At 39.7% G+C, this 26,821-nt stretch overlaps 1 long non-coding RNA gene across 1 annotated transcript; it reads right to left on the minus strand.

The window, feature by feature from the left end:
- Positions 1–7,323: 7,323 nt before the first annotated feature.
- LOC128788613 (uncharacterized) lies at positions 7,324–8,860 on the minus strand. The gene is made up of 3 exons (XR_008431143.1): positions 8,663–8,860; positions 8,065–8,287; positions 7,324–7,530 (listed from the first exon to the last, which is right to left on the minus strand). It is a non-coding gene; the product is annotated as an uncharacterized LOC128788613 (long non-coding RNA).
- Positions 8,861–26,821: the final 17,961 nt, after the last annotated feature.

Here is a 26,821-nt window from a genome sequence, read left to right on the forward strand (position 1 = left end):
TAAGGTTCCTCATAATAGATACTGAGAAAACTGGGGAGAATGATTTAGATAAAAATGCTGTTGCCTGCCTACAAAAGAAATTGGAAAAGAATACTCAGGGTAATTAGCAGTAACTCAGAATCAAAATGGGAAGGTGTCTGAGAGATGTGAGAAGGACCTGGCTTGGCATGGTATACTTGCATTGTTGAGAGGAGCAATAGAGAATACGACATGGTTTACAGTGGTAGAATAGTGGAGAGAAGGCTCTTGGCCAGACACAAGAAGTAGGCCACAGTGATTATGTGGATGATTGTGATTAGATTTATTGCTAATACAGTATGTAAATATTGCCAGTGCAGCATATAAATAACAATTCTATCATCTCTTACATGGATTATAGTGCACTCAGGTTGTGGTCCCTCCTGTTGAGTGAAGCACTTCAGTGAGACCCAGTTGCTTTCTAAACTTCCAGGTGTGGCTCAGTCCACTTACTCTTAGATTTAACAGTTTATTTCTAATGTGTTATAATATAAGCTGGTTCAGCTAGAAACATACAGATTCAAAGCCTTTGGCCTTTTAGAATTCACAATTAAAAACCACAAAACATCTATGTAGCTACTTTAGTATTTTATCTCCCTGTTTGACTGGATCTTGGTGCTTGTCATTCATGAATACAGCAGGGAGTGTTTCCTGTCCTTGGGCTGAACAAACTCTGCAGGAGTCCCTGCTGGGATGTGTGTAGAGGTAGCAGTCCACATAGAAGCTACCTGTAACTTTAGGAGAACAGTTTACCCAATTGGCCCAATCTCCAGCAGCATTTTATACCTGTATGCAGGCTGATGAGCTCCAGAGTAAATGGCAAAACTCTTCATCTCCCCCATCACTGGAGCACATTAATTATGCAAGCACCTAGATGGTTCCTCCTGCAATTCCCGCCTGGTGTTTGCATCTTTGGACAAACCACATTGGCCTTCAGAAATGGAGAAGGGGGGTGGGAGGTGAGGGGAACAATGCCCAAAAACACTTACTAAATGCAAAGATGGCAGTGACTTAGCCTCACAGGGGACAGGTTACTTCAAAGTAGAGTGGGCAAGTGGACAGTCCATCTGAGGAAAACAAGTGTACTGTAGGAGAGGATCCATGGGTTATCTGAGATTATTCCCAAGCAGAGGCAAACAGTGTCATAGTGCTGCAAGAAAAATCACACATTGTACTGGGACTTAGAAACAGCAACATACACAATTTGTAAGCCAGTCCTTCCACCCACCACAGGTCTGGCAAGGTTTTATACCAGTACCAGGTTTATTTTTGGACATGACAACAAATGGATATGAAGCAGTTGGACAGAGCTGAGACGAGTCACTGTGTTGTCTGAGAAAATCAGACAGAATGGGTTTATTTAGCTTAGAGAAAAGAGAACTAGCTGGTGACATGACAGCAGTCTGTTACAGAAAAGGTGGAAGAGGTTCACCTGTTGTTCAAGCCCACAGAAGAGAAGAAAAGTAGTAGTGGCTATAAATTACAGCTAGGAAGCATCAGCTTAAATATTAGGGGTTTGAAGTCTCCAGTTTGGGAGCTTTGTAAAGACAAAAATAATCTCACCAAAGATGACCTTGCCTCAAGAGTTTGTGGCAGGTGATCTCTTTAAAGCTCCTTCAACCTTGTGATTGATTGTCTTATTGATGTCTAAATCTCAACTAGACAGTTTTTGTGTCTCTAGAGCCACAGACAATAGCAAAACCAATTCCTGGGTATCTTCAGTGCCAATTTTAGTTTATCCATGCCATAGCAATATTGTATTCTGAAGCTGTAAAGGTTCATTTTGCCTGTATTTGCATTAACTGAATGATGATGGAAACACTTGCTACTTTCTATAAGAAGATAGTGCAACACAAACAGTGGCTATTTCATTTATTACCCTTCCGGGATCCTGCTCAGCCATACTATAACCTGTCAATTTCAAAACAGAGAAATCTGCTGGAAATGCCAAGGCGGTGCCTGGATTAATCTCACCTACCTTTCTGTGTGTGCTGTATAAATGCCTACAGCCACACAACTGATGCTGATCTCTGTTCATGGTGAACAGAGAAACTAGCCAATTTTAGGATGTAATTCATTTAACTTATTGTAGATATCCGTATAAGGGTGTGATGAACAGAAATGCTTATTATTCTCCATTGACTAGAGGGAGACTTGATGTATAGCTCAGATGGAGAATTCTCCGTGATAAATACCCTCATTCTCTAAGAAAAAAATTTATCTGGTGTGTCTGTATTCAGACTCCAACAGTATTAACGTAGCAGTATTAGATAAACAACTGTGATGACCAGCAGCTGTTTGAAAGAGAAGGGAGACCTCACTCCACCTCTCAGTTAACTTTTACAGTCAGCTGCAGTTAAAACTAGGAGGTAGAAATTATGAAGTTGAAATGACTGACCCTGTAAGAAGGAGGTATCATGTAAATGATGTTAAAACCAGAGAATTAATATATAAAATCAGGGCAAATGTCTTTCAGCTTAAGAGCCTGTTGATTGAAACTGATGTGTACTGGTGTTTATTTTGAATTAGAACGACTGTGTAGATTGAAAAGCATAATATTCCTTCCCTTGGGCTCTCCAGATGAAGTGTGAAGGTTAGGTTCATGCTATGTCTAGAATTCCATATTCATTATCATATTATTGTATTTTCAATCATTGAAAAATAATCTAAAAGGAAGGAGCATGTCACTTCTAGCCTAAGATTTTTTTTTCTTGAAAATGTCTCCCTTTCCTATGTTAGGATTTTCCGTAAAACACTATTTTTAATTGAGAAAAGAACAGAATGCATTCTTTAGCCTCAGTGTTTGAGTATTTAACCCTACCTTCCTCTACAAAATCAAATTTCTTCCTACAAGATCACACAGTTTTCTTTTGCTCTGGACTCAACAACTGTGTTAAATTAAACAATATAGCATTGAAACCTTACCAGATATACAGGATTTTACCAGAACTTCCCTTGAAGGTCAGGCATCCTGACTGGTTTCATGATTCCTGGTTGTTCCAACTTACCCTTCTTTCTTCTTCTCACCTTCTCCCTCTTCAGCATTTGCCCCCAGTATATTTCTCTCTCTTTATTACAATGTTCTGTTCTGGGATTGCCTGTGACAGTCAGATCCCATGCTAATGGTTGCAGTATATGTACCCACTTAAAAGCATTTAGTTTACCAGGTTTCATTCTGAATATTACCTTTCACAGTGCTGGAATCATTCTCAGTCAGTCACTTGCAGGAGAAAAGTAGAAGAAAACTCTTAGCTCTGGGGCTACCAGAGATAATTTTCCTCAAGTGCATAAATTTTTAATTGTTTTTTTATTGCTTGAGGGTCCAGAATACAGAAGCCAGTCAAGATGAACAAAGATCATCCTATAGAAATTTGCCCTACACGTAGACCCCTGAATATATACACAGCATCAGACTGTATTTCTTTTTGCCATTTTGAAAAAACCCATCAAGTTTGACAGGAAATAAATAGTTTGTATATAACACAGAATAAGTTCAGTTAATGGAATAACTAGGGATCTCTAGAAGATTTCTGAGATGTGTACATTCTGTATATTACCCAGATGCATTAGAGTCCTGAAATAGCAGGCTGAAGAACCTTTCTCTGTACAAGAGGGTGTTATGCCAGCAGTCCCTGGAGCTTCATTATAAACATATTTTTAGATAGCTACTTGGAACTCATGTTGAGATGAAAAAAGACTATGTGTAGAAAGAGATGCTAGTTAATTCCACTCCTTTTGTAACAGCTACATTACTTTCCTGATCTTTACCATGAAATTTTGACTCCCCAACAAGTCTCCATGGATTTTCCAAGGCAAAACCCCATAATCTTTCTAAAGGGGGAAAAAAATAAAGATACTATACCTTTTAAAAAATATTAAATGTTTTTTGAAGTGTGGAGTATTTGTAAATTTGGTATACAACACTACTGCATTTTAACTACTCAGCCAGCACATGCTTGTGTTTCCTAAATATCAGCATATTTTTAAAAAGTAATATACTGAATATGGCTTTGCTAAAAGCTGTTGCATTCCCCAAAACTGCTAAGCACTGAAATTCAGACATTGTCAGAGAAATTTATTGACTTTCTTGTCATTGTCTCATGCAATGATTGAAAAGACCCTTACACACAAAGGCTTCCCATTTCTGATGAGGTTAATGAAACTACCTACATGGTGAAATTTGCTGGGTCAAGATCCTAATTTCCAGTTTAGCATTTAAAATACAGTAGGAAAAATGATTCATCAATATTTAATGTACATATTTACTTATTTTCCAGTGACCTCCAGATAACTGACATGTTCCAGACTGCAGTCACTGAAATTGCATTATAAATAAACAATATAGACACAAAAAGCCAAATGCACAGGTGGGTAAATGAGCAGATCCCAAAATGCCACAGGGTTATTGCTCTCTGGAGTTAACATTGAGAATAACAATATATCTCCTTACTGTGATTTAAATATTCTCCTCAAAAGAAGCAGATGCTCCAAGCAAGAGACTCAAATAGCTGTGAGATATTCGGTAGGAATACAAAACAAACAAAAGATCAGAGAACAAACTGAGTGCAAATCAGAAGGGAATGCAAAAGTCTCTGCTTATTACCCTGGTGTTTGGCTTAGGTTGAAGCAAGATGCAGATTGTTCCTGTGTGGGTAAGCAAGGACTGCCTTAGAAGCAGATGCAGATGAACAGTTGGGCTGTGGCCAGGCTGCTTCTGATCTGGCCTTAGTCTGCAGTGCCAGTGGTGGAGAGCACTGAGACACCATGTAATGGGCCCCATAGATCCAGGGTCATGTGTGGAGGGAGATCATATATTATTTTTCCATTCAGTTTCTGTTTTTCAAACAGAATCTGAAAATCAGCTGTGTCCAGTTAAGTCCAGCTGCATTAAGGACTTTTAGAAACATGAGGACACCTTTCAGGCATCAGCAGTGACACTGTCATGCTGTTAGGTGATACTTTCCAACAGACCCAGTCATCTCCACAAAATGCTGCAGCTACATGCCAGAAAGGATCCTTCTGTGTACAAACCTGACATCAGTAAATCATAAAAGATGGAATTGCCAGTAGTGATCCCATAGCAAACAAGAATTTTAAAGCCATATATACAGAAAGCAAAAGGTCAAGACCAGAACGTCGCTGTTAGGTAACAAAATAAAAAAAAAAAGAAATTCCAAACACAAAATCCAAGAGGCTAGCAGCCTGGCAGCAGTCTTTTTGGAGCTCTATACTGGTTTTCAGTTCACAGCTGCTGAACACCAGCTGCGTGCACCTTATGTGGCAGCCCACATGCTATTCCTGCAGCTTTCCAAAGGTCCCCCCTTGGTGAGCTGACCTTTTTGAGAGATTCTGGAGAAGGAATACAGTGTTTTCTGCCTGACCAAAAGGAAGGTAAAGTTGCTGAAAATTAAGGCTTTAATGTATCCCAGATATAAATTACTAGCCAGCAGTGTGCTGGAGAGAACAGAGGGGCTGTTCACACCACACCACAGGTTCAGCACTCCTGAGGCTGATGAGCTCTCTGCTGCTGTGCTGGTGGAAGTAAGAAAAGTAAGTGTAATCTCTACAGCCCTACTGTTCCTATTGCTAAATAGGAAAAGAGCTTCCTACAGGTGTCATTATTGGAGCAACTGTACTATCAATGTCAGCTTATATTTGCATTAGGAAATTTTGTTCAACTTGTCTTTATTATTGCAAAACTAGGATGTTTTTAGACATATAGATTGTCATTTTCCATGCCCAAATACAGTCTTTAACAAATTCCTAAAATTCTGATGTTTCTCTTCAGGAAACCCTAGAACTTTATCCTTTGGAAATGGGTTAGATGGAAATCATTAGATGGGGATGTAGTTTTTGTGCTGTTACTTCTGTAATTTTGGTCAAACTCAGGCAAATGACTGCCCAAGCAAGTAAAGACCACCTCTGTTTTATGGGTTAAAGGTGTAATGTGTCAGAGCACAATAAGCATGACTGAGTCAAAATATATTCAGGCAAAAGAGTTAAATGTGCCATGTCGGGTACAGAGACCAGCTGGCCTGACACTGCCCGTGGCATCATTATAATCTCTCTCTGTACAGCAGGGGGGCCTCATTGCTGCTGCCTGCTGGGAAAGGTCCCTGGCTGTGCTACTTTCCGAATGGTGCCAGTAAACTGTTTGTCAGAGTGCTTGTTGGTCCAGATCAAAACTGTGTCATCACTTAAGACTGCAGACAGGTGGGTGTCAGTTCACCAAGACTGTTTAATTGACTAGTACAGCTTTGACCTCAGAGCTCCTATGTGTCATCCTCACATACAAACATGCTTCATACTCCCTGTTCTGTAACAAGCTTGAGTTGCATGAGGAACAGAGGAAATCTGTGCTTGCCCAGAATTACCTGCAGCAAGCCAAACTTTCCTTGAAGCTGTTGTTTTTTTGGGTTTTTTGGTTTTTTTTTTTGTTTGTTTGTTTGTTTGTTTGTTTGTTTTTTTGCATAACTTTAGGACACCCTTTTCCTCCCTTTGGCGTTCTGGTATTGTGCTAGAAGCAGCCTGACTTAATACCTGCTAGGTTTGATGTGCTGACCAAGGTGGTACTGGACCAGGCTGGTCAAAGGGGAGCATTGGAGAGCTATCAGTTAGAGCTACTGGAGAGACAAGGAATGCTTGGACAGGGGAATCAGCATCAGGTGGACAAAACTTGGTGTTGAAGCTCTGTGAGTAACATTTCCTGTTAAATAATGCCAAGCCATTTCCAGGGTATATCCACAGTGCTACTTTGCATACTACTTAGCATATGCTCACTGAGACAACATCTTGGTGGAGAAAATAGTCTATGCCTATTTTGTAAAAAATTACTACAATCCATGCATTAAAAAATAAAATTAAGCTTGAGAAAAAAGGTTTTTTTAGCACTTTGTAACTTTTTAGTGTTTGTCTTTCCCACTTCAATAATGTGATTTTAAAACATATTTTCTGACTTGACATTTAAAATAGAAGCATGAATATGTATTTATCCTTTCTCTACAGAGATGCTATGAACATCCTGGTACTATGGCTAAGTCAAAACACCCTAGGAAATGCAATTAGAAATTGAAAATATAGGTAACAATATTTTTGGTAATAAGCTGCTGTAGAGCTTGGAAAAATGAGTTTAGAACAAAGACAGGCTATAGTTAATTGCAAACACACTCAATGCTTACATCTGAGACCTCTTCAGTAGTAATGAGAGTAGATATCCTATATTTGGTACAAGACATAGTAAAGGAATTTGACAACCATCTGTCTGATGGTAAAATTAAGAACTCATTTACTCTCTGTGGTGCTTAGAGTTGTAAGGAATTGCCTTCAGATAGATTAGTTGAACTCTTGTGTTTTGTACCAGCATCTGTGCAAAATCAAACCTGAGGAGTTCAGTGTTGGTTTTATCCACAAAGACTATCCTCCCGCAGCCTTTCTTGCTTTTCTTGTAGGGAAGCTGCGTCAAGCTATTTCAAAACTTCACCAAGCTTTAGACATGGAAATAAAAGTTATGACCTGAGAAAATACAAATGAGATTTGGATCACTTTTAAATAATACATGAGATGGACTATAAACTAATGAATATAATCGAGCCTTTGCTTTGCAGTAGCAACATAGGATATAATTGAGACAATAGGTCAGAGAAAGAGACTTAAAAGAAAGCAACCTTTTAATACAGAGCTTACATTAACTTTGATTTATTCATCAGATCCCTTATTGGAATTATGAGATTTGGAGGCACAATATGTACTCATTCTGTCACAATAGCATAAAACATCCTTATTGTTTGGGCTCAGTTGTAAGTGTGTGTATGAAACAAAAAAGCTAACACAAGATTAAAAATGGGGTCAAAACCAGGGTGATTACATTTTTTGTCACATCTGGCATTTGGTGATTATTTCAGTGTCTTACAATGCAAGAGACCAATTCCATAAGAAATGGATTATCCATACACATATCATGAGGCAAACCCAGACTCTCTCCTCATATTAAATAATGTTCCCTTATCTCCCAAGAATACACTGTAGATTCTCCAAGATTCCACATACCTGTTGGTATATTTTTGAATCAGGTGCAGTGATGAAATTGCTGCACCACTGTCACCACCCTCTCCTGACCTTTATTTTCTTTGACCCTTTTGGACACGTTGATCAGTATGTGATTGGAATAATCAGCGGGTTAATGAGGATTTGGCTGGCAGTCAAACAGCCTGTGATCCTGGGGTTCATGCAGTGCCACTACAGGGCATGGGGAACTACACTGGATTCAAGGCTGGGAAAAAAATGGTCACAGTTAAGATTAAAATTCAAATTAATCTTGACCACATGCTCATGAAGGGAGCAACTAGACAAACTGCATGGTTTTGCAGGACTGTATTTGTGAGAAATGCTCCCAATAAATACCAGAGATTAGCAATATCACTGATAGCCATTAAAATATTTTTTTTTCAAAATATCTTTTCCACATTAAAACTAGATATTTCTTTTCTATCATGTGTTTGCCTTTTTTTCCCAGGATTCATTTTTCAGCTCCAGAAGACTCTTATCCAGGTGCTCTTCACCAGCTTTGTGTCCCAACTTATTGTCATCTTATATGCAGCCTGAACCCCACACAGCTATTTATGTGCATCACTAAGGAATTCTGTACCTCGTAAAATCTGGGCCTTAATCACTTAGGTGTCTATTCTTTTTATCAAAATTAATGTGGAAAGCCTCCACAGGTACCAGTGGGAGGTCAGAGGGTTGATACACACTGCATTCAGGTTTGTATGACATGGGGAAAAACTGCATCTTAGATTTTGGGTTGTGTACAAGGACAAGCTGAGTGTGCATGGGAGCACCTTGGATGCAGTCCAGATTCCAGGTTCTGTCTAGGTTCCAGATAGCTCAGCTAAACATAGAAAGGATGATGAGGTCACAGTGAATTCAAACTTTTATGAAAGGGAGCAGAGATTCTCAGCAACAGGTCCTTTTTCTCACCATCTGCACCATTGTACAGTACTGCAATATCTTAAAGCCCAAAAAAGGGAATAATTTAGTCTTTACTTTTCATTATTTCTACACAAAGAGACAACAACAGAGCACTCTCTGGAAATGCAGTGGTTCTAAATAGTCTCCTTGGTTGCTTCTGAGGTTGTTTAGGAAGTTAATAGCTTTCAAGTATTCATGAACAACTCTACAGGTCAGTAAAGGAAACACAAAACTGGTCAGAAATAGTCAGAAATGGTGTCTCTACATAGAGCTAAATCCCATGTAATTTGGGAACTGGTGAGTGTTTTATGAGGGAAGCTTTCTGTTAGAATAATATTTTGTCCAGCATTACATATTCCCTTTATCTAGGGAGCTGGCAGGGGGAGAGGACAGAAGCTCTTCAGGCAGTAGAAGTTGAATTTAATGGGATTCACAGAAGAGATTTAAGGAGCTAATCATCCTTATAGCTGCTCAAGTTCAATTTTTATCCCCCAAAGCTACTAATTTTTTAAGCATGTATTTTTGGCAGTGCTTTGCAGCAAATATCTCCCCTTGGGGCATATAGAAATGTGCAGGCTGTATTACATAAATGAGCTTCTTTGCCATCTCAGTAACTGCCATAAATGCCAGTGACACAAAAAACTAGGTATTCCCTCATCTCAGCAGGCTGACCTAGTCCTAGCCTTACATTTAATAAAGTCAGAGGAGGACACAGTGGCAAGCAGAGCTACAGTCCTTAGATGCCGGGATCCAGAGTCAGAACTGACAGTATTGGAAGCCCACAAAGTACCATCCAAGCATGAGTAAGGCTCTACACCAGGATTGAAAGAAATTGGCACTTCCCCCTCTGTCAACCAAAGTAAAAGCCATGGATGGCTATATGTTTGATATTTCAAACATAAATCGATATACATATGTATTCCATTTAGAGGAAAGAGGGTTAGAAAATGCAAACCAAGCAAATTATTTCTTTGCATACATTTATCCTTCCTTCAGTTACCTCTCTTGTGAGTTCAGTGTGATTTAAATTAATGAAGTAAGAGGAATATTGTCCACAACTTGGAAGGAGATATTTCAGAACTATCCGGGCACCCCTTATGCCTCATAGACACCTTTTTCTCATTAACACAATGCCTGTCAAGGAGCTGCAAAGTGTTTTTAACAGTAAATAGGTAGAAAAGTGAAACAACTGTGAGTTTTGGGGTTTTTTTCAATTTGCTTTAGATGAGAGAGACACACAGCCCTGCTTTCCTTGAGTTCCCAAAATTCCTGGCTTCTTTGAACCTATCTTGAACAAGTCTACTATCTCCATAACACATCCTCCTTAAAACACAAGGGCATTATTTTAGCATAGTAAATGCAAGGACAGCTGAACAACTCACCTAACAGCAGTTTCCTTCAAAAGGAATGTGTGTCCTGTGTCTATATGGCAGAAGAGGGTCATTCATCGGTGTCTGGGCTCATAGCCCTGCACTGGGAGACAGCCAAGACTTGTCTGAAGCTGGCAGCCTTGCTGCCAGGGGAGGCAGGCTGTGGAGAGTTTCTCATCATCTGATAATTACTGCAGCACACTGAAAGAAGAGTAGGGCTGAGATTGGCCAGATCTGGAAGGGTTGAGATGCCGCCACCACCATTTTCAGCAAATCTTAACAAAGCTGAAGGCAGCCTACATGCAGATGTTAGAGTCTTTCCATCGACCCTGTCCCTCCAGGAGTCCCAGAAGCAAATGTCCCAAATGGTTCCTGGGCACAAGAGGGAACAATGAGCTCTGAAAACACTCAAGAGAAAAGTAAATCCCTCTGCTGACCTCAAATTCCATTTTTGACAACTGCATAAAAAAAAAAAAAACATGGGTTTGACTACTTCAGTTTTCAGAATTAGCACAAAACCTATGCAGTGATCCTCAAAACCTATCCAGTGATACCAAGAGGTATCACATTCCTCAAACCCTCCTATGACTCCTTACAGTTTTTCAGCTACCAAGTGGTTGGCAACACTTTTTCTCTATTGTCAAACATTTTCTGTATTTGCTAGGTTAGAAGCAGTTTGAATCTTGTAGGTTAAGTACTGGGACAAGGCTGTAAAGGTTAGTAAGGACTGTGAAGACACAGTGAAAAACACTTGGAAGATAATGGGATGTTATAAAAAAAATTAGTGATTGTGGAAAAGGCCAATAATAAAAAGACATCTAGAAGAAGAAAAAAGTCAGTGAAGATGAGGAGCCAAGGCTACCTGGGTCTTCCATCTGATTGGTATCTTGAGCATAGCAACTGTGGCCATGTTCAGTAAGGCAAAAAGAGCCATAAATCTCCCCAGATGAATAAAGATGGGGAATTAAATGCCAGAGACAGTACCTGGATCTCTTCAATGTATTTTAAATGTATTTACCATGTAGTCACAACACTGAAAAGTTCACAGTTGTACTTCATTTATTATAACTTTTCTATCTAGGTAGAGAGGTCACTGCTTAACCTCAAGAAAGGCAGGTCAGTGTCAGTGTATATTGCTCATGCTACCTGAAAATAAAATATATCCTATTTCAGGAGCATGCCTCTTTTTGAAATCCTTATCCTTACACTTGAAGAAAAAGAGTGAGCTTGCCAAGACTGTCTGTGGATTTGGATGATAAATTTGTATTTATTCCTGTAGAATTTAGGAAATGGGATGTTTCATAGCACTTTTAAATTATAATATTTTAAAGGTTTTTTGATTTATTTTCTTTGTGCTGCTATGTTAATAACCTGAAAGATATGCAATATCACATATAATAACAACAGAAAAAATTTTTACATTGGTGGCCTACTAAAGGCTTATTTTATCACATTTTTATAACATTAACATGCTCATTAGAATAATGATCATGTATATCAGATGAATGCCAAAACTCAGTAATCACACAGTCACTAGGAGCTACTCCTGCACTCCCACAAAGGCTGCACTCATTTACTTTCAAACTTGTGGCTGTGAGCCAGTGTACATGGGCAGCCTAAAATTATCAAACAAGGAGCCGCTTCTTCAGTTGTGAGAATCTTTTTGTCTGCAGACCTTTGGTAACTTCTGATAACACTAAATCAAAAGCCTGACACAATTCCTGATTCTGTGTGGGAACTTGTATAGACTTGCTTCATTTAAACTGAAAAGGGTCACTTAACCAGAGCTGAGCTTTCAAACCTGCACAATTTCTGTAATATTTGTAAACTGCTGATAATACAGAACTATATTCATCAAACATTGTTTTGCATTCTGGTAAGAAAAATAATTAGAATTAGCATAAGCATATTTCTATAATTACAGTAAAATCTTTGCTTTTCATGGTGCTAAAACTTATTTTTAATTGGATTTACAAACTGAATTAACTTTATATAATTGCCTAGGATTCTATAGTTCAGCTGTTAAAAATCATTATCCCAGCTGGCCCCAAGCAGTCTTTCCCCATGTCTGACCAACCAGTCCTGAATACAGACACATGTGAAGTGCTGCCTTGTGCTCCAGGGGGTGATAGAAATGCAGGAAGCTATCAATAGCCAGCTCAGACTAATGAAAGCACATCTCTGCAGGGCCTGATCAAGCTGATGATTGTTTGTTAATTATATGGGGCAAGTTCAATGGCATTTCCCTGCAATAGGTTAAGTCTGCTTGACCATGATAGCTCAGTTTATACACCCATTTAATTACATTGCCATTTTCATACTGGCAAAATGCAGAAACTCCTAATAAGTGAATAATTCAGAAATAAATGGGGTTTTGCCAGTCTTATCACATAAACTCATAAAGAATTTTCATTGTGTATGTATGCAATGGAAATACCAAGGTCGACTTACTGTTTTGGTATCTAATGTCTCCTTTCCAAAAGAGAGTTCTCAGCCTGTTCCATGCAGCTCCCCTTTTCATCCTTACCTCTGCATTTCTACCAAGTGAGTTGTCTGTGACTGCCTCTAAAAGCCCCACTGCCCACAGAGGGGCTTGCTTTGTGAAACTTCTCTGCACAGAGATTTTACAACATTTATGGAAGAAGAAATATTGTGTCATCCAACTCAATTGCTCTTTGCTTTCAGCACATCAACCATTATATATTTTCTTGGTATCCCATCCTGTGTGAGTTTTTATGCCTCTTTCTGTTCAGACTTGGGTCTCATCTTGTCTCACCCTTGTCTTAATCAGAGTAACAGCTGCACTCCTCTGCCCCCTATTTTTTTCTCTCTCCAAATATTAGTAGTTCTGTCAAATCTCTGTCCGTCTCTTTGTCTCTTGGAAAGTGGTCTTTGTTACAGTAGAAAGGGAGTCTTTTTGAGGCCTACACATTTTCTGCACTTGGTAATGTACAGCTCATGAAATTGGAAAGGGACTATTTTGGACCAGTAAGAGTGTTTAAGGGCTCATTTGACACTGCAGACTCCAGATTTGTTTCATTTCCAATGCAGAGAAAGAGTGCCAGTCATGGAGTAAAGGATGTCTACTCTGATATGTACACTTAAGGTAGAGCCACAGGAAGCATCTTTGCTCCTGAGACATGATCTGAACCGAGCCAGCCCATAACAATGATAAATGGTTCGGCTGAAGGTCTGTCTTCCCAGAAATCACTTTTTATATAGCTATGAAAACATTCCAGTTAAGCAGTCAGATGTGTTATCATAGCACCAAGCTCTGACCCCTGGGGTTACATAGGATCTGCTGAGAGCTGGAGTCTCAATAATGTTTTTTTCCTACTCTTTACAGACCTTTATACAGCTTCCAAATCTGAATCACAGTAGCTGTATTCAGTGCCTGAAAAAACAGTTCCTATTCATTATCATCCCTCTAGTACTCCTTAGGCTGCCAAATTGCCATCAGTGCTTTTACTCTTAGTTTGTATGTATCTTCCTGTCCCACTGGCTCAGCTTCTTCTTGTGTTCTGTGTTCTTTCAGGAATGATAATTAAAAAAGATACCATGCATTTGTTTGAAATAATGCCTTTTCTCAGTGGCTGAGAAAAGGTATTTTCTCCAGCTGCAGGCTAGGGTGCTGACTCACACACCTCCTACAGCCATTCACCACAGTACAAGGCTGTGAAATCACATCACTGATAGCTGTGGACCCACCACAGGAGAGAGCTGTGGGACCTCACCTCTTTGCCATGTCAATTCAAAACAGAACTGGGCTCCAAGGGCTGCAAACAGTCAGGGCTCAGCTTTTCTTTCTGCACCTGTGTGGGCAAAACTAGAAGCTTCTTGAAGTATTATTTTGTCCATTTTTGGGTTTTGGATGGCATCTAGACATCCACACTTAATGCTGGGTGATGGCTTATTGCCAACAACATAATCTCAAAATTTTTTGTATGATACCCATGTGTTTTTGTAGCCATTTTATCCTCCTGGGCATTATGTCAGACTATTTTTCAGGTACATATCATGATTTATGCCCTTTCTTTTAGAGTGAAACTTTTCTCACTGGAGTAATCATGGTTTCCAGTCTACCTTTTATCAATGACACCAACTCATTCACCAGCCTAATGCTGCATTATCCAAGGAAAATCACTTTGTTGTGGTATTACCTTTCCCCAGAGGAGGCTGAATTGCTTTTATTACTTCCTGCTTGAGCAACTGCTAATCTCATTTCTGGAGTTCTTCCAGCAGGAGGACTATACTTCTGACATGATGGATTCAAATCACCCATGCCAGGATTTAACAGACTGAAATATCTTTCTTCAAGGGCAGAGATTTGATTTCCTACAGAATCTGTGATTTAAGGACAAGCGGGTTTTTTGCACAGTTCCCCATTTATCCTCCTGTTTTAATGAACTTGTCCATATTTTGAGTTTTCTGATTCCAAATTTATAATTAATTGCACCTACAGCAAGACTCTATAAAGATTTACAACCTGTAAGTTCCATTATTTCTGCCCCCATTCAAAATGTGAATTACCCAGAATTTGCTGTTCCTGTTTTCTTGCATCAATTTTCCAGACTGTAACATTTTAGTTTGCTAACCTGAACTGCTAAATCATCTGCTTACTTTTAAATCTAATATTCAGATTCCCAGACTTTATTGATTGTACAAAGTAAGGTCTAGGGCCAAGAGCTTATAAGCAGTCACAGGACAAATCCATATCGTACCCAGCCTTCACCAAGGTAATGCTGTGGCTGTATCTTCAATATACATTGAAGGGACACTCCCATTTCTAAATTAACAAATTAAATTCCTCTGAGTTTAGGCAGAAAATCTGCAGCAATTAACTTCTACTCAAAAAACTTTCAGCTTTCACATTGAATAGAATGCCTGCAACAGGGCTCCCCTGGGTTTGAGGAAGGAGAATAGATCTGAGGATGGTGACAGAAGAAAGCAGGAGCCTTTCCCTTGACCACCAAAAGCTCCCCCCCACCCCCATCATTCCCCTTCTCCACCAGCCCTCACACAGTTCCTGCAGTGACAACTACATTGTATGTCAGCTTGCTCAGGAATCTCTAAACAATATTATTGAATAAATTTGTGTACTTTAGCTTCTGCTTTTAGCTGGAAGTGAGTACACTTTTTATAAGAATCTGTCCTTTAAGCAACACTCTTTCAGTTCTTGGGGAAGAAAAAAGTTAAGCTGGTTCCTTCTGCTAGGAGGGACTGATCCAAATAAACATCTTAGAGAAGTAAGTGGATAATGGCAAGTCCCAAGGGTCGTGCTGTGTCTCCATTTCCTCTCCCAGTCCATAATGTACATTTTTACTCCTAGCAGAAGGATTTAAGACATGGGCCTGAGACTTAGAGTTGGCTGCTATTTAAAAGAATTTGCAAAATAGAGGAATATCTTACCAGTGTGTCTTGTGAGAGCATAAAGATGAATTTAAACTCAAAAGCTAAGTTGTTTTTTAAAGCAACTTAAATTGGATACCAAGGTTCCAATCACATTTTTAGTATCACTTAACATATTGGGATCTCTAAAAGCCTCACTCTACTTTTGTAACATAAATAATAACAACCATAACAGATTCCTTCTGGTGATGGATCTGATCTCATGGAGGAAAATCACACACATAAGAGTAGAAAAAAGAGACTTGTTTAATTGAAATATCTTTCCATGCTGCCTGAATTATGACTGTCCTGGTTTTTAATTTTCATAAAGAAAAACCTGTCTGTTTCTAACCTGTTCAGTCCTACTCAGTGGGAGCAGGACTGAGGAGCAACTCAGTTCTCTTTTTCTACCAGAAGGGCACATGGTGGTCAGGGCAGCACAACAGCAAGCTGAACCCACTGGAAAAGTACATGGTATGAACAGTGAAAATCTGATCTTATTTCCATTAACTTCACTACCATGTAAATTTCCATTTACCCTTACGGTTATAACCCACAGGAAGTTACTAATTTTGAAGCTGATAACATACATACCTGTAGTCTACCACTTGTGGTTTGACTATCCAAAACATAAAGCAGTGTTTCCTCAGCTCAGAGGTTTTAGTGCAGTGTGAGGCTCCAAAGGCAGCTGGATTCTGAGAAAAAAAACTGTGCACCCAGACATTAGGTCCATTAACAATAAACTGCATTTCTAAATGGAGAGTGTGACTTACTTGATTATCCATTTAGTGAGAACATGATTGCTAAATACCCTTTAGAATAATGTATTTCAATCAACGAATTCTCCATGGATGTCTTATTAACTACTATTTGGTAGAAGAGTAGCTATTTATTACTTGGGTCTAAAATTGTTCTTTTCCCTCCAAAATAAACATTTTAAGGCATCACACAGATGTACATGCAGCAATGGGCAGGCAGTTTCCTTTTAGGCTTGGGCAGTCAGCCATTCATCTCTTGCTTTTTGTTTCAAGGTTAATGCTTCCTTCATGTCTTAGTGGCAACAAAGTTTTTCTAGATGGATTTATTCTTACCTATTCATAGAAAACTAATGTTAAGATCTTACAGATTAATTTCTTTCAAAGCTGCAGGAGTAAATACATCTGTGGCAGAAAAGTCTTGTTTTGGTCACTTACACTTCTTTTATCTCTGCCTTTTTTCTCTGGTCTGTTGCTTACCTATTTCCTCACCATTCTCACTCCTCCTATGCTCTCTCCTTTGGCACTAACCCCTGAATTCTGTTTGGGTGTTAATGCTTGAATCAATGTATACTTGAAATGTACCTTAAATTGGGTACTCCTGCATCATATATACTGACCACCCTATGTATACGATACATGCATGTTCTCTGAACTATGCACTTTGTCCTGTTAATTTTTGCTGTTAGTTCATGTCCTTAAAAACTAAAATATGTTGAAAAACACACTTTAAATAGACATCTTTAACAGGGATGATTTCTTGTGTTTCACACAAACAATGGAATTTAATTAATTCTATTACCTTAAGAAATAGATCATGCCATATGAGAGAGAAAAGAAAGCAGCCTTGGAAAACTAACCTGTCATACAACTCGTCTGTGATCACAGAGCAAAGCTGAGCACTGCAATAAAATATGCCAGCCACACAAGATCCATTACTCTATACTGTCATTAGTTGGGGAGAGTCTTCAACCTCACAGAAGAGTGGAATATTCTCCCTACTAGCCACTTCGGATTTTATTTCACAGTGAAGTGAATTCAGTGGGAATTTGCTTTCTGGTAGGCATGGTCACTGCTCTGCTTGCAAAAGTACACAAGCAGAGATGAGTTTTCTAAACCAACTATTTATTTTCTCAGAAAATATAATTGGGTAATTTTAAGGTGTTTTATTTAAAGTTGAAGGATCCCTCCCCTCTCTCTGAAGGATCCCTTCCCTCTCTCCCCCAGCTCCCTTTTCAGGGTGGCACATTTGTCTCAGGACCAGAGAAGTGCAGCTATGTGTATGCCCTCAGATTAAAGAAGGTGTAAGATGAGGTGGTAGTCACAATACCAAGGAGCACAGACCTGGTCTTGACAACCCTGTGTAGACCCCACTTTGCAGGGGATGAGCTGCCCCCAGTGAGGCTCAGCCTGACCCTCCTTCCCCCTCCCCAGGGTTAAAGCTATGGTAGTGGTGCGGGATCGCATTCTTCCTGCAGCATGGCTGTAGTACATCCTAACTGTTTAGCATATGGAACATGCTGAGACAGCACTGAAGGGTGCCAGAGCTCACACAGTCCTGTCCCCATTGCCAGCTGGGAGCAGGTACCTTTGAGACCCTACAGAGCACTTGCAGAGCCTTTCAAGACAGCCTGGTAATGAGCTGACAGCAGTGGGGTTGGTTGGGGCCCCAGCACTGAGCCTGGACCAGGGATGCTTCTAATTAAGAGTGGAGACAAATCCACTGAGGCCAGTGCAGAGTCAACAACACTCCAAATGCATATTTGCATTAGGGCTTAACTTCAGTTGTTTGCTTTAATGCAGAATGATGCAAACGAACATGTTCCAAAGCTACACTGAACCCTAGGAACTAAGGGGAGGCTTCAGCACCGGTTTGAATGTTCTAAGAAATTATGACTGAAAATACCAGGATATATGTATATTTCAGTAGAAATATGTATATATGCTGAATGTGGTTTGAGCTCAGGTTTGAGCATACCTGTTGAAAATGTAGGGGTGCAATTGGTAATTATATCACATTACTAACATTTGGCCACACGCAGCTCAGGTATGTGCAATTTATTTTAATCAGTATATATTTTAATTTTATCACTTCAAGGTGAGGCATGTTTTCAGCTTATTATTATGTTACAAGGTTAAAAAAAAGTAGTGGCAGATTAATGAAGTTGACAACCTTTCTTGCAAGGGTGGTGCATGGATCCATGCCAAAACTGAAGCAGGATGCCTGGGGCTATTCAATCTGGACAGTAACCTTTCAACAAACATGTTTATCCAAACCATTTGGAGCGGGCAGCTGTGTGGTACTTAGTTGCCAGCTGGGGTTAAACCCAAAGACACTCAGTTTTAGAAGAGTTGCACTGATGCACTTTTAGTTTGTTACCTGTTGCTGTTAGGAGCAATTAAACACAGAGAGACTTACAGATCTCCTGAGCAGCACTGTCATTCACAGCCACCAACCTGCAGTATCTCAGGAATATACTCATTTTGCATAACACAAGCTCTCTCAGGATTTAGCTCTCTAAGTGTTTCATGCAGTGAGGACAAATGCTTTTTTGTTTCCTACAGGAAAATTGTGTGTGTCTGTGTCTGTGTGTGTACTCATTTCTGAAGGGTTTTTTGGAGGTGAAGATCTACTGTAAAGTTAATGTGCTTATGAAATCCATGCTGATGTCTAAATTAGTGCTCCTTTACATGGGTCTCAAGTATCTTTATAAAACTAAGAAGCCAAAAGTCAACAGAATAGTTCCAAGTGTTCTGTTGACCAGCATGCAAGGTAAGAGCACAATAGTGTAAACATGCAGTAAAAATATCCTGTTTATCACCAGGTCAGTAAAGAGCACTAATGGGTGGTCTATTCACAGTATATTCAGGGGTTCATTTTCAGTACTTAGTTTGTCTGTCCTATCCACAGCTGCTGCATCAACACTTATTACACCTAACAATGTGAATTAATAGAAAAGCACAGTATCTAGCCACTTGATTTTACACAAGTCACAGCTTATCTTGGGAGTCAACCCCTATGGCAAGACAAAAGAGACTCCAAGAATGACACATGGCTCTCCACACCAAAGCATGCCCTTCCTCAGCAACTATGATACCTTGTTTTGGCATTAGCACAGTTCACTTGTGATCAGTAATTCCAGACAGAGTAATTCAAGAGAGGTTCAAGCACATAGCTCCACGTCCTGCTCTGTCTCCATTTTTGCCCTGCAGCAGTGTCAGTGGATGCTTGCTGTGGAGACAGCTTGACTGCCAGCATCAACATCACACTGGCTCAGAAAGACCTGGACACTGGATGATGTTGGTTTCCCCTTTTGCTCTGACCAGGCAGGCTCTTCCCATGCTGGCAAAGGAAACACATTCACTTATTCTTTGGAAATAATGCTTTTTGCACACTTTCTTTGAGTGTGCAAAAGTGGCTTGGGGCCATTCCCATGACGAGGAACCTCATGACACTGGTAGGCTGGTCTCTCCTAACCTTGGTAAATGTTCATCTCTGTGTCAGTGCAAGTCTCTGTCCAGTGTAGGGAAAAGTGGTGATCTTGCCAACTCAGGTGGGCATCTTCATGTGTCTTTGATCTTCTACTTGGTAACACACGGGTCTACTTGTATTTGCTGGCCTGAATTAAGGGTGCACAAAGCCTTGGTTTACTCTATATTCCTTTCCAATTTTTGTATAAATAACTCAGGATGTGTCAGTTTTTTATAAAGTTGAATTCAAAATACATAATGAAACATTTGTTAAGACAAAAGTTAAACCAAGTGGCCATAGCTGCCCTGTTTGCAGGAACTGTTTCCAGTGCGTGCCTGGTTACTGTGTGAGATGTTCATCTAGCACTTTGAAGGAGTGGAAAATCAAATGTGCTTCAAGGATTAGCCTCCCTTTAGTGACCTTTCTCCCCCATAACTCTTCCTCTCTGGGATGGTGGTAGGATTTGGCCCTGGGTGAGAGCTCTGCCTCAGAGCAGAGCTGGCTCCTTAAGGCTGCATGTGAGGTGGAGGAATTGTAGCTTTTGATGTGAGACCAGAACATAAACTAATGGCAAGACTTTTAGCAAGGCTATAATTTCTGCTCCTATATGCTTCCCTTTATGTTATCTTCAATAGAAATCAACCCCCTAACCCCCCCATAATTTACTGGTTTTTAATTTGTCTTGAACTAGAGCAATCCATGTGTTTCATACATTAGCTTTTATTTTGTCACTTGAAGTAGCTGAACATTTTAAATTCAGTATCTGTGTATCTTTATACCAATTCAAGTCCAACATGGAAAGCTGCTTTGACATTAAAATCTGAGTTACAGGGAAAGACTTGCTAAATGCAGGACTGGGTTGCACTGATTGTCACATCAGATTTTTGACAGACATTATGGTATACAATAATCTTTCTCTGCACATCTTCCTGAAGACCTCATCATCCAGTGATGAATAGACATAAATCACTCTTGAAACCTACTGGACATATTAAAAAAAAAAAAAAAAAGCCTGACACACAACAAAAAACAGAACTAAATCTGCAGAAAAGCTTATGAGTGATAGTGAAATTTATCCTGTTTCTTCTATTTTTTACATGGAACATCAAATTCCAGCCATTAAAATAGAAACTTTTATCTACAAGTAAAAAGGATATTGCAGTGATTCTCTCCAAGCTTTTATGTTTCGAATTAAAATGTACACCCTAAGAGCAAGCCTCATAAAAACATGGACTATGCTTCTGCAATCGGCCTGTTACATTATTTTGATTATTACAAATTGTTAGTGAACAAGTGATGAGTAATAATCTCACCAAAATTAGGTACATAATTAAAGTGTTTTGCTTTTTTAATATTTTTAGTAGAATGTTTTTCAGTTGCAGGCTGAATTTAGAAAATGTGATTTAGAAAAAAACAGATCACAGTTCTGCTAGATTACTATCTTCAACATATATACTGGCTCTGGCTGTGATGTTCCCCCTGAAGGCTGAGGCTGCTGTCATTAATGGAGAGATCCTGACACTCCAGTTACTCACTAAAAAATATTCATCATATTAAAAATTCTGCCTGAAGACATGCCTAAAATGCCACAAGCACTAGTCTCAGCTGGTATAAATGAAAGCAGCTTCTGTAGCTTTGTCAGAGTGGAGACTGCCTGTTCCATCTGAAACATGTTTTCAGCATCTCTGCTCTCACCACCAGCAAAAAGAAAAAATGCAAAATGTTCTTCATTGTTAATCATTAACCTGTGGCTGCTTTCTCACCTCTAAAGCAGCATGCACCTATTTGGTTGGTATGATGCTGATATACGATGATTTTTCTGTAGTAGTGTTTTGAAAGCATCTTATTTTCTTAACACCTCAGGCTTTCTTATTTTATTCCGCTGCCTTGGTCAATGCAACAGGTCTCCAGCTACAAAGCCATGCACACCCTGCACACCCTGCAGATGCCTCCCCCTTCCACCCCTCACTGCCACCACAAGGATGATGTGATACCAATCCCAGAGGGCAGAGCTTCTGTCCTCCTCACACGAATGGGCCCTGACATGCTGAGCTGGTTCCCGCAGGCAGAGTCCCTCTGAAGATGATGCTGTCTGACAACGTGAATCAATTCAGCATTTCTTTATCTCATTTCAGAGCAGCAGGACTCCTGGGGCTGCGACACTGAAAATGTGCCGTGTGTTACCCATCCTGATCAAAACACTTAACGGGGGTCACCGTCCTGGACACGCTCTAACAGGAGCGGCCTAAAGACTGTCAGAGCCGGGGGCGCGGAGCAGGCGCCGCGCCGAGCCCTGCTCTGCCGGAGAGCATCTGCTGCCTGACGAGATGTTCCCATCTTCGTGCGTCAAGACCTTAAGCTTTTCTTCTTTGACATAGAGATTAAGGGCAATCCCAACAAATTCAAAAACAGATCAAATATGGTACCTCAGTGAGATGAAGCGCTGCCCTACAGATTGCCCAGCCATGCTGCACTGCTGGGCTTCTCATGGGAACCTGTCCCCTCCACTTGCAAAGGTTCAGCAGCACCAGGCTGTGCCTTTTCTGAACCCATTGTGGCAGTGTAGGCTTCACATGAACTGCAAAAGCTGAGCTAGTTGGTGACACACCAACCAGGTCAACAGCATTTAAAAAATCTTTATTATTGTACAGCTGCCAGGCACACATACCTACAGACACATATCTGGGAACTGACAGCTTAGCAAGACATTTGTCTGGCTTCTGATTCTGCCTCAAAAAAGCCTTTGCGACACAGCTATCTGCTGAATTTCAGACCAAGCATCCCTGTCCCATAGCTCTTGCCAGTTTACTTTTCTGCCCCAAATGTTCCTGCAATTTAAAATCATAATAAATGGTTGAATTAGAATAAGGTCACTGTTGCAGGACAAACAGAATTAATGTGTTATGCAAAACAAGCAAATTATTATGAACCTGTGTCTTAATCTTTTTAACCTCTATTTTATAGTGCCTTTATATCTGTAGATATGCACACACACAGAGACATACACACATTTATATCCATTAACATGGGATGTGCACTTAAGATGCTTTGGGCTTCCGCTAACTCACAATTTAACTTCCCTCTAGTGGCCAATTGTTGCTTAAATGTTAGTGATTGAAGACTCGTCTGCCTCTCATTATAAAAAAGATAAATCAGCTTGTTTAAAAAAAATATATATGAGTTTCCCTTTTGATAAAGTTTATGGTCATTATCTAATTGTAATAGCACAGGCTGTTTCCTTATTAAAGCAAAACTTTGAAACCAAGCACCTGTAGTGAAAAGGACAAGGGAGGAAAAACAATCTCATCCAAATAGAAGTTCTTGTTGGCTAATTGTTCAAGTGATATAATTATACCAAAAAATTGTGGTTTGTACTGCTAGAAAATGAAAGCTATAGTATTCATTTATAGGCAAGGTATCCAGTTTTCTTGTGCTTTTCATGTGGTATTTGTGCCTACAGGCCATCACATAGCCCAGCAAAGGCCATTTTCCCTCTCCTTACTGGAAATCAAACTATTCCTGTCCATGCCAGTATTCTTTTCCATTCATCTGTCCTCTGACTTGTCCAGAAACTGTAGCAATTAGCTGTCTTTTTTTCTCCCTCTATTCAGTTTGATTCTTGAAGAATCTCTTTAAAAACATTAATTCTGGTATTCCATTTTTGGAGACCTCATTGTATAGGTTCTTCATCTATCAAACAATTTGTATGGCTCCCTTGTATCTTCCTTATCTCAACAGTTAGGAGAATGCCCACTTTCCTCATATTACTGGAACACTACTAGTCAAATTCCTAAGAACAGGGAAAAGGATCTCTTCAGATTGCCTTGTCCTATACCTGCAGAAAGTGAGTGCTTTCCAGGAGATAGTTTTAGCTTACTTCAAAAAGTAAGGAAATTAAAGCAAATGCTTTGTGTGTCTGATTGTCCAGCTGGTTAGTACTTCCCCTATGCCAAACCTATAAACTTCCTGGCAATTCTCAATTGTTTGAAAGACATTTTTAAATTTGTCTTAAAGATGTCTTAAGATTGTCTTAAGTCTTTCTAAGTCTCTTGGAAAAAGAACTAAATAAATAACAATAATTAAAAAAATCTGGAAGGAGAATGACGTCCTATTGATCTTTTTTATGCTGTTTGTCACCAACAGGCAGTCTGGTCTACACCCAGCAGGCTGTGCTGCTCCACGCTAGCAAGGGCTCCTGCTGCCTCTGCCATTTGTCTGGTTTTCTCTTTTCGCCCTTCAGGCCAGCTATCCTACTGGCTGTTTCTCAACTCTTTTCAAGAAACCTCAGATATTCTACTTTTGTTTTTGCATTTTCTCTGTCCCAACAGTTTCATTTTCACTACCTCTTCTTGCCACACCAGAAGGCAAACTTTTCATGCCAGCATGACCATAACTCTCTTTCACTACAGTACACATATTGCAGAACACCTACTTGAAATACATCCTGAACACTGCCATTTAGAAAACTTCATTTGTTCCCTTAGTCCTGTGAAGTCTTGAAGCCCTTTAGAGCTTTGCAAACCCAGGGCAGAGGAGTGGGCTGCTATCCTCTCTCAGGTAAGATGTTGGGTTTCAAAGCCAAAGCATCCCTCTTCTGAAGTCTTGGGAAATATAGCAGCACCCTCTGGAAGACACATATCAAGTATAGTTTACTGTCAAAGGTAAATGTAGTTCACTCCTCAGTGTAGCTCAAGACCTGGTAATTTTTAAAAAGTTTGGCACCAGAATTGGTCTGCCTAAACTTTCCCTGTTTGAAAGCTCAGGTCTGAAACCTGTATTTGTACAGCATGGACCAGGTATGTTTCCTCCTCATCACTTATATCCAAAATGTGACAGAAAGCCAGGCAGAATTAAATCTAAGCAGTGGCTTAGATTTCTGACATGATGCCACGGGGTTTTTTTCAGCTGGCAGGGAAAACACACTACCTTCTAAACTTCTTTATTTTAGTTGAGCACCTTAGGGCAAGACAAAACAGGTCAAAAGGCTGGCTGGGTCCAGGTGACAGGAGCTGTCTCCTGCCCTGCCTCTCTCCAATTTAAACATGTGCAAACCTATTACTTGCCAGCTGGCTTCAAATTTATCCTGGGCAGCTTTCCCAGAGGGACAAAGCCAGTGCTGCCAAATTCACAATAGGCCAAACTTCTCCAACTCCAAATGAAGAATCCATCCTTCAGGTATCAAACATGATCGCAATTTTTTTATCAGGTCATTTACATGTGAGCACAGTAAGGAACATCATGTATATTTTTGCTGCCAAAATTCATGAGAACACTGGGATCACCACTTTTCTCCTTGCTTACAGTCACAGCAGATCACATCTACTGTCAGTCAAAGTCCTGCTGACATGTATTTATCTTGACAGTTTGATCTAAAGTTTCCACTTCTCATGTACAAAGAGCAGCCAGAGATCACTTCAGAGATTAAAACATGATGGCCAGTTGGATTTATTTTCACTCTAGGGGCATCATTTGGGGGTAGATTCCTACAAGAAGCACATTCAGTTATTTCCATCTTCCCACAAAACCAGCTCCTGCTTCTGCCAAGTCTCTGAAATGTTCTTTCCTAAGGTAGATGAAGGGGGAAAAAAGAGAGAGGGAGTGGGACAAAAACATAGCAAAGGTCAATTGCTTTTCAGAAATGATTGGAATCTCATTCTCTTTCTGATTTTCTCCCCAGTTCTTTTTTTCAGAAAAGAAGACACTTCCATAGGGTAGATAATATTTCTTAATATATGATTCCTAGGGTTTCTCTTTTAAAATACACCAGATATCATGAAAAGAGAATTTGGTTCCCAAATCTTTTGCCACTTTGCCTCTGCTATGTGGAACCATGAGGAAATTGTATTTTCCTAGGAACAATGTGAGAATAGATTACAAGAAAAAATACCATTGGGGTATCCTCTTTAATTCCCTCTGGATTTATACAATCACTTCAGTGAGAATAAAATCAAAAGCAAAGGTATATCAGTAAAAGGAAAATATGGCAACTATACGTATTAGTACACTTTGGGGAACATGCACAAATAATGTATGTGTTTCTCCAAAAATTGTTACTGTATGAAATTCTTCTTTCCAACTAAGCCTAGGGAAATCAGACCGCTCTTTTCAGGAAGTATTCTTTAACTGAAACAGAAACAGCTGTATTTCATATCTCCAAGACAGTTTACATTGCTGCAAAAATCAACAGATACCCCTACAAAAACCAAGGCAGCCGATATCTGTCGACTGTGTGAAGATATTTGAAGATAGAAGTGCCAGAATTGAGTCTGTGCAGATGACAGGAGCTGAAATATCCAGGAGTTTCAAATTACATATGGAAAGGCTGGCAGAATGGCTTCTGATTCAGTGATAAGATCCCTCTTTCAAGCATCATGCCCACACATCACCTTTTGGATACATCTCTTGAAGCACCCGCATCGCTTGGAATCCATGGCTCTCCTGCAGTCTTCTATGCAGAACAGCTGCCCTCCTGCCAAGTCTGTTTCCATTCATATATAGGATAGACAAGATATGAAAAGAGCATTGCAATGGATTTTGTGTACTGTAAAAGATGATGTCTAAAAATTCCTCACTTCATATACTATTTAAAAACAGATAACCATAAACTTGTATGTCAGACAGTTCCTTTAGGATACAAAATCCTTATTTGGGATCCTATCTGAGGGCTCTTAATTTCAAATCAACATTCTTACTTTCTCTTATTCGCTCTTACAGGTGTGGAACATGACTGTTTCAGTTCTTTTCTTTGCAGTAATATGACTAAATAAATAATAAAATCATCCATGGAAGTAAAATGCAAATCATAGATTTCAATGGGAAATGATCAGACAAATTTACCAATTTTTCAAATG

Source organism: Vidua chalybeata, chromosome 5 (genome assembly GCF_026979565.1).
Source record: "Vidua chalybeata isolate OUT-0048 chromosome 5, bVidCha1 merged haplotype, whole genome shotgun sequence".
NCBI classification, from domain to species: Eukaryota; Metazoa; Chordata; class Aves; order Passeriformes; family Viduidae; genus Vidua; species Vidua chalybeata.